The sequence below is a fragment of the Malurus melanocephalus genome, unplaced genomic scaffold, assembly GCF_030028575.1.
Source record: "Malurus melanocephalus ecotype Western Australia unplaced genomic scaffold, MMel_1.1 scaffold_259, whole genome shotgun sequence".
In the NCBI taxonomy this organism is placed as follows: domain Eukaryota; kingdom Metazoa; phylum Chordata; class Aves; order Passeriformes; family Maluridae; genus Malurus; species Malurus melanocephalus.
Genome location: NW_026623491.1, coordinates 678,060 through 686,847, shown reverse-complemented (window position 1 = coordinate 686,847; position 8,788 = coordinate 678,060).

Genomic DNA, 8,788 nt, shown 5'->3' with positions numbered 1-8,788 from the left:
TTTCCACCTCAGGCTGAGTGAAAGAGTAGGACAGCAGATGACTGTTCATGAAAGGAAACATTAGTCAGTGCCCTTCTTGAGCTCTGTATCTTCATTGTAATTCAGTTATGTTTCAGGGTGACTCACACATCCTCGGGACATTCTTTGCTATCATGTCTTCTGGGAATCGGTCACCTAACAGACAATTCGGCATCCATAGCTAGGATGTTCCCCCTCAGAACCTCTGAAAGGCTTGTGGGGACACAACCCTAACAAATAYTCCTGCTCCAATTGTATTGTCACTGATGACAGCACTGGACACTCATGACAGCTATATAAATATCCAGCCCTTTCTGAAAGCTAGTGAAGCATTTGACTCAACCACTTCCTTCAGCGATGAATTCTCCAATGTCATCTCATGATATGGAAAAGTGCTTCCCAATTTTCACTTCCCATTTCATTGAATGGTCCTTTTGTTCTAATATATATGATACATGCAGAACAGAAACTAACTATTTTTCCTACTCTAGCRATTATTTCATACACTATCTGTCCACTTTTATACCTCCCCCTTTCAAAATAGCAATCTGTTATTCCAATGTCTTTTTACATTACTTAGTCACTCATGGCACCACTTCCTGAAGTATCCTACTACCTCTATGAGGTCTCCAGAACATTCACACAACATTGTCCTCRATGGTGATAAAATCTCATGCCTGTGATTATTACAGAGTTAATTTAAACCACACAAGGGTAACATCAGCCCTTGCAATTCCACTGTTGAGAYTGAATTTCAAAAACTGTTGTGCTGCCCAGTCCCCTTCCCTGTATAGGTCATATTAGGGTAGGACATTTTAAAAAGTCCTTAATTAACTCTGGATTTTTTTTTTTTCCTACTGTTCACCCTCACTTTGGGCAATGTATTTGTTCTTAAATTACTAGCATCCTCCAAATTAAAAGCTCCTTTCCCTACATGTTGATTACCATCAAGTGTGTCTATGGACAGCCATCAGATCCTTCCCCAGCATTCATTTCACTAGGCAAAGTTTTCAAACCAAAGTTCTTCATTCTCCAGAAGATCCTAAAAGCCATTCTTACACCTGTTTCCATTTGAATAAATCTTTATTAAAAATGAATTAGCAGAATTATTCACAATATTCTCTATGAAACTGTTAAAATAGAATATTCCTTTGATACTTTTCTAGATAATATTTACCTTTTAGCAGTTCATGGTGTGTGACCAGYTAATACTCAAGGATTCTTTTTTCTCCTTCCTTCTCATTTCCAGCTGGTGGGTTCCCAGGAACAAAAGTTATTAATCCCTATATCTATGATGGTAAATTTTGCATACTCGAATCTCACCCAAGATTTCATTTCATTCATCTTTCAATATTCATTTATAACATCCTGATCATTCTGTTCTTATGCCATCAGCAAATTTCATCCAAATGCTCTTTTTATTTATGCCAAGGCAATGAATTCAAATATGAAACAAGATAAGGCCCCAAAGTGACCTCCATTAGCAATCCCTTTTCCCTATCAAGATTCTGCCTTTGTGGAGCAGTCTCAAAGGCTTTTTAAAAATCTAAACATATCAGATTAAATGTTTCTCTTTTATTAAGTTCTTTGTTGACACATCCCCCAAACTGAGAAGAGGATTTATGAGATACTCTTTGCTTAAAGAATTAATCTCAGTTATCAGGATCTTCCAGGTATTTTGACATATTTTTAATCACCATTCCAACCAGCTTTCAAGGAACAGATAAAAGTTTCACTAATCTACTTCCCTGCTTCATTTGTGGCACCTTTTTTTAAATTGTGGGTACAGTCTGTGCTGTGTCCCCTGAAGCTCTGGTAGCACAGCAGCTTTCTATGAGAGACCACATATTTTCCTAACCCAAGAAGGCCAAGGTGCCYGACCACTTCTCACCTGAAGTTCTCTGGAATTCTTGGAGGTATACCGTATTATTTTTCAAAATTATTAGCTTGGCTCAACATTTCTCATTATAAGCTCTCAATCTTCAAAAGCCGCTTTCACTGTAAAAAGCAGAATGCATGTGGGGCAGGAATATAAAAGCCTCAAAACTTAAAGTGTACGTGAAAAAACCAAGGTTTTTCTCAATTGCTCTCTTTAACCTCCCTTGATTCAACACATCCACTAATTGTTTCACGGGCTTCCCAGTTATCACACCCAGAAAGATTTTCWTTTCATTGTTTGCTCTGCAACTCCCTGTTCTATCTTCCCTCATAATTATTAAATGCTGCAAATTCAAGCTTCTCCCTACTGTAAATTTTGAAGAACCTCTTGCATGACTCTGGAATTATAAGTTAAGTCACACAGGTATCCTATTTTCCTTTTGATCCACAGGGATGCTTGTCATCCAAGACTATTATTATTGCTGATATCATAGGTATCCGCCAGCACTTCTAAGGATTTTAATCTTTTACTATTAACTCTGATGTCTGCTTCTCAGTCAGAATGCAACGGCATGAACTGCTCATTAGTTTGAGTTATTGCGATCAAACTTTATATCCTGTCTGCATTTTCACACCATCTGCTTTTGAAGTGGCAGACAGGCTGTTAATCAGACTCACTACTTCAGTGCCTGTGAAGTGTAGTGGCGCTTTGAAAAGTGACTTCAGGTGGTTCTTCATTTACTGTTTCAAGCAACTTCTGTCCACACTTACAGGCAACCAGATCTTTCCTCACTGCAAGTCCTAGGAATGTGTCCACAGCTTTTCTTCCCTGGCACTGTTGCCCAATACAAAAGTCCAAACATTGATGCACAAAACAGGGTTTTCCTATAAGGACAGCTACCAATTGATCTTTTGGTTTGTTCCCTATAATTATCTGAAACTTAGAAAACAGTTTTGTCAATTCAAAAGGAAGCAGCTGTATGCAGTGTCCTGTCTCATAGATGTTTTTATTCYGCAGGGCTAACAAGCAGGAAAACCACTAAAAATGACTTCAGCCTGTAAAATCAAATTAGTCAAAATGCACCTAAGCATCTTAACTGCTGAGTAAGAAGGTATCTCTTCATGAGGGCTTTTTAGAGGAGAACCACTTTATAACTGTGCTTTGTATTCATTGAGCCTGTCATTGAGGTGACACAACATGTGTAACTGTACATCTGTGAACTTTGGGGCCCTAGAATCTGATCTTCAGTATCGATTTGTCCGTCTGTCCAATGACTGAAATGTTTCCCTTGTGAGTACTTCACAATCCTTAACGCAGTAACACTACGCAAACTTTTTGAGTGAGGAAAGTGCAATTATCAAGGAAATAGTTTTTTTAATGGAAAACTTAGATGTTTTACACTGAAGGAATAACAACATGACTTGAAAATGTACGCAGAATAAATTAACTTCATTCACTGACACCTCSTTCTCTTCCCAAGAAAATGCCTTTGTCTCACCCAAATCTGCTAGAATAGAGCACAGCAGACCCTAAGCCCCTGGGAACTCTTGTGAAGACCTCGACAGCCTGGTCTGCCAGATCACGACGGCCAGGAGTCCCCTCCCCAGGGATCCCCTGCTCTCTATCCTTAAAAGCACCAAAATCACACAGGAGTTTGCATTTAAGTTCTACTTAGAATCATGTAGGCACTTGCACACTCTGATAGCTCTGACTTCACCCTCCTGATTTTTCAGTTTGAACAGAAGCTCCATAACAAGACTCCTGCATATGATCTTCCTCCACCAACCTTTCCAGAAGATATTGTCCTCAGAGGCCCATTCACAGCACAATTTGCCCACAGGGAACCCATAGAAAGGACCAGGGCAGACCAAGCACATCATGGTTAAAATACTTTCCCCAGTTTGTGGCAGATCTCTACCCTGACTCCTGCCTCGCTGCACTGCCTTCTGTCAGAGATACCACAGTCTGAACATGTAGTTAAGCATTTTGCAGCAAATACTTGTCATTGTGTATCTCCCTTGTATCTTCCATATATTGCCTGAACGTCCTGAAGATTGGAGTTTATAATCCACCAGTTTTTGTCTCTGTGAATATGTAATCAATTATTCACACTAACAGGAAGAGTTTCAAGGGGACAAAAAAAGGCCTTAAAAAATAACTACCTACAATTACCCAAAGCCAGGTAACAAGAGCATTTGCCTAGGATATTCTGGCACATCTCTCTTTCAAACAGGGCATTTGACCTCGGGATGCCGAAAGAGCAGTCTCCCTCTGCTCATGATTCTTGGAAATGAGCCCTACTCTGTTCCTATGCCCACCTACAGCCACTATGCCTGTCTGGAAGATCAAGGGAAAAGTGGGTGAGCCAGGTTTAAACCTCTGCTAAAAAGCCATGAGAAGAATGAAGGTCCCTTGTGGAGATCTAAAGAACARGAACTCATGTGGGGTTCATGAAAATAAGAGAACAAATACAGGAGACAGACTATATTTTTGTCCTTGCAGAGGGAAAGGTCATAGTACAAACTAGAGATTTAAAAGGCTTAAGAGAACTAGAATGAAAAGAGACATTACAAATGCACCAATTAGGGGAAAAGCTTCAGTTAGAACTTGTGCCTTGTCAGTCATCAAAGAATCCAATTACGAGACCAAAACCAGGCTTTGTTAGTTCTGCAATTCACAGAACTACCTGCTTCAAAGCACATTAAAGTGCAGCTGCAGCCTGAAAAGTGACTATCACAGCTACGTGTGATGGCATAGAGCCTGCACTGAGTTTTAGAGGAAACAAAGACCCAGCTTTCAATCCCCAAGAAATGAACCCTGGGACTTTCCTCGTTTCAACAAAGCCTCTCTGTACTGGAAGCACAGCTGATGTCCCTTTCTTGGACTTCTGTGGATTTCAGGGAGAGTCTGTACTGTTGCAGGYTCTATCCAAAAGCAGAGGTGGGCCYATGGAAGAGACAGGACAGCCCGTGTAGAAACCTGCTGTGGGTAGCGAGAGATGGAGGGCTTTCTGTCCACCCATAATATTCCATTGTCCTCTCCAGTGACTAAAACCGTTGGAGCACGGCTGGTTTGGGTTGCACTGGCATTCCTCAGGCAGGGAATGGTTATAAGAGATAGAACACATCCCACGGCTGGGAGCCCGAGTGAAAAGGGGACACACTKCACCCTGAGAATTCTGTCATACCCAACGTGCAAGCGACTAAATTAAATTCAAGGGTTTCCAGGATGAGAGGACATAGTCTTGAGATGCACAAGGGGAAGTTTAGGTTGTGCATTAGGAGGATTCACTCAACAGAAAGAGCAGACATTGGAATGGGCTGCCTAGAGCGGTGGTAGCCACCATCTACGGGAGTGTTTAAAGAAAAACTGGACGTGGCACTCAGTGCCATGGTGTATTGCCGTGGTGGTGTTCAGTCACAGGCTGGACCCGGAGGTATTTTCCATCATTGTTTCCGCAGTTCACCGGCGCCCTCACGCACAACATGGACCCCCCGCTGCCATTTTGCGGGCGCCGCTCCCCACGCGCCCCAGACAAGGGAGCGGCCGTGGCCCCGCCCCCCGTGACGTCAGCGCCGCACGCATGCGCGGGATGGAGGTGGCAGAGGGCGCCGCCGCCCGAGGCCGCGGGCTGGGCCAGCCGGAAGCTGCGGGGCCCCCGCAGGAAGTGACCCACGCGCGCGCCGCCACCAGCGGCCCCCGGCTGCGGCCGCCCGCGCGGCCTGTGCGACTCATGTGACTGACGCGTGCGGCGGTGACCAATGGCAGCGACTCCTCCCTCGCGCGCCTGGCCCCGCCTCCTCTCGGGCCTCACGGCCAATCGGAAGGGCAAGTTCACGGCCGTCGCCATCTCGCCCTTGATGGATGGGTGCAAAAGCCAATGAGAGCGCTGGCCCCGCCCCCGCCTCCCGCCAATGGCCGCCGCGCAATGCGGCGCTCGCGGGTCGTGGGCAGCCGGGGAGGGCTTGGCCGGGCGCCCTCGCCCCGGCGGAGTCGCTGTCGCCGCCTCCCGTGCTCCYGCGCCGGGGACAGCCGCCCCGCCCTCTCTGCCCTCCCCGCGGCCACCGTGAAGGGGCTCCGGCCGCCCCCGGACGGCTCCGCCGCCCGCCACACGTTCCCTGGCTGGATGCGACACGGGGCGGGGAGGAGCCGCCCGGCCACTACGTGTGGGGGCTCCGCACGCTCTTAAGGTGGCGTGAGAGCCCGACGGGAACGGGACCGGGACAGTTGGGGGTGTCCCCGGTGGGGCGGAGGAGGGGCGCGGCAGCGGCGGCGGGAGCTGCCTCGTGTGAGGGGAGCGTGCTGGGGCAGCTGCTGGAGAATTCCCGCTTTACCGTCAGGGTGAGGGAGCCGGGTGGAGGTTTGTATCGGGAGATAAGAGCCTGTCACATGAGGATTCCTGCTGCGGAGACGGGGAGCGGCCGCTGGAGACGCGCCTTCCCGTGTGTCTGAGGCTGGGCCAGCAAACACGTCCGTGGATGCTTGTCCAACCTTTGAAACTTCGAGCTCCCGGCAGGTGCGGATGGTACTGGTGCAGATACCAGGTACACTGGCTTTCTTGTAGTTAGGATACTAAACGTGTGTTTGAAGCACTGAGTTTTGAACCACCAGTTTCAGTCTCTTATTAGGATGCATCATTACACACATAGGTATGTAATTCCATAGAGTACACGAAGAAATTAATCGAGGTGCATAWCCTGAGCAACCAGTAAATTTTTACATACTTATCTACAGAATCACTGAATCCGTGGGGTTGGAAAAGACCTCTGAGAACATTGAGTCTAACCTTTGACTAAACATCATCGAGGCACTAAGTGTCACATCCAGTCTTTCCTTAAACACTTCAGGGATGGTGACTCCACCACCTCCATAGGCAGCCCATTCCAGTGTCTKATAACTATTTTTGTGAAGTAATTCCTCCTGATGTTCAACCTAAACACCCCTGACACAGCCTGAGGCTATGTCCTCTTGTCCTGTCACTTGTTAGCTTTCAGGTGGCTGTAGAGTGGAGAGGGTTACCCCTGAGGCTCTTCTGCAGGCTAAACAACCCCAAATGCCTCAATTGTTCTTGCACTTGTGTGCAAGTACATAAGTCAATACTTTCCTGGTTAAGAAAAGAAGCAAGCCAAACACTAAACCCTACCCAGGGAGAAAAACATTTTAGGATACCTGCATGTTTCATAGGATTGCTGAGATGCCTGTTTATTGCTAGTTGCAAATGGAAGGAACAGTCCTTCAGTCAGGATGTGGAAGAGAATTCCTTCTCAAATACTGAGACTTTCAGTGTTCCAACTGCCAAAAAACAAAGCCACCTCCTACACCTTCCTGGATGCCAGAAGCCCCAACTGCCCGCTATCCATCTGTCAAAATTTATAGATCTCCTTCGACAAATATTAACAATTCAGTCATGTACAAAGCCTGTGGCATATTGAAAAAATTGGGAGAAGGATAAAATACATTGAATGCAATGTAAAAATAAGCTATGTGGTGACTAGTTTACTCTTTTTTTCCCATGTCTCCATCTGTTCTCCTCTATCTCCTATTTAGCTTCGAAAGCCTTTGGGATGTGTCTTTGTTCTCTGAATGCTGAATATGATGATGGATCAAGATCCATTCATCTCTGCATTTCTGCCACGCTTATCCTTTGCCCTGCGCCCCTAGGGCACTTTTTGTGTTGGATGGCAATTTTTGCATTTACATTCTTTCAAGTAGTGGAACAAGTTAGTTACATCATACCTTTTAATTGTCTATGAAAAGCAGGCAGTACTTCAGATACTCATTCACGGAAGAGGATCCTAAAAACCAAAAGGAAAAATAAGTGGGGAGCGCACATCGGATGCCTGGCACACGCCGAGTCCAACCACAGCTTTTTAACACCTCTGCAGTTGGCTACAGATCAAACAACTTGCAGATACCACCCGTCTGCCTCCCAGCACAAGGATGCTCCTGCCTTGTCTCTCAGTAAAGAGAAGCCTGAGCAGTATATGGACAGAAATCCTAGCTAGAGGGGGACTGGAGAACTTGGATTAGGAATAGCAGATGCACCCGAAGACCACCTAGCCCAACCACAAGTGAAAAGAGGTAGAAAAACAAGGGAAMTGAAGCTAAATTGTTCACACAGGACTGGAGTGAGTCCAGGAGAAAGGACRGAATAGGACAGAGCTCTGCTGTGGAGGTGGGAGGTTTGGGTGGTGGGTTTTTGGCCCTTGGTAATGATCAAGAACACCATAATGGGGATCTGTAGTGAGATAATGCAAATAGTATAGGGAAAAGGGAAGGAAACCCTCCTTGACAGAACAGGTATTATGACTGGGAGAAGAGTTGTGACTAGAGCTGCTGTCATMGGTGCAGAAGAAAGGGATAGTGTGGGGAAAGGACACAGAATCCTGAGAGGATGGAGGATGATGACTGACTTCCTGAAATGAAGGYGTGGAAATCTGGCACAGGTTTTGACCTGTTGAAGGAATGCAAGGAGTCATTGCAGGTGCAATGGTAAACTCAGTCCTGCAAAAGCAGCAAGTCCTACAACATCCCCTCTGCTATCTCAATTTCCTTATTACAGTTTCCAGAAGGAAAAACAAAGATTTAGAAAATKCTATCTCCTCCCAGTATATGTGCTGTCCTGTATTTCAAGCCTTACAGAAGTGCTACCATTWGGAAGGATACAGATGTGAAACAAAAAATATGAGATTATTAAATACAGTGAATCTTTCAGATAACTGGGGTAGGGACCCCAAGCGAGACTGTTTCAGTCATGCTTTTCAGATTKACCCATCACAATGATCTGTCTATAACACTGGCCACAGGTGCAGGGGATGCTTGCTCATTCTTACACACACGTTTTGGAGTATCTTCTCTTATTTAACGTGCTTCACTGCACAGTCCCCTTTA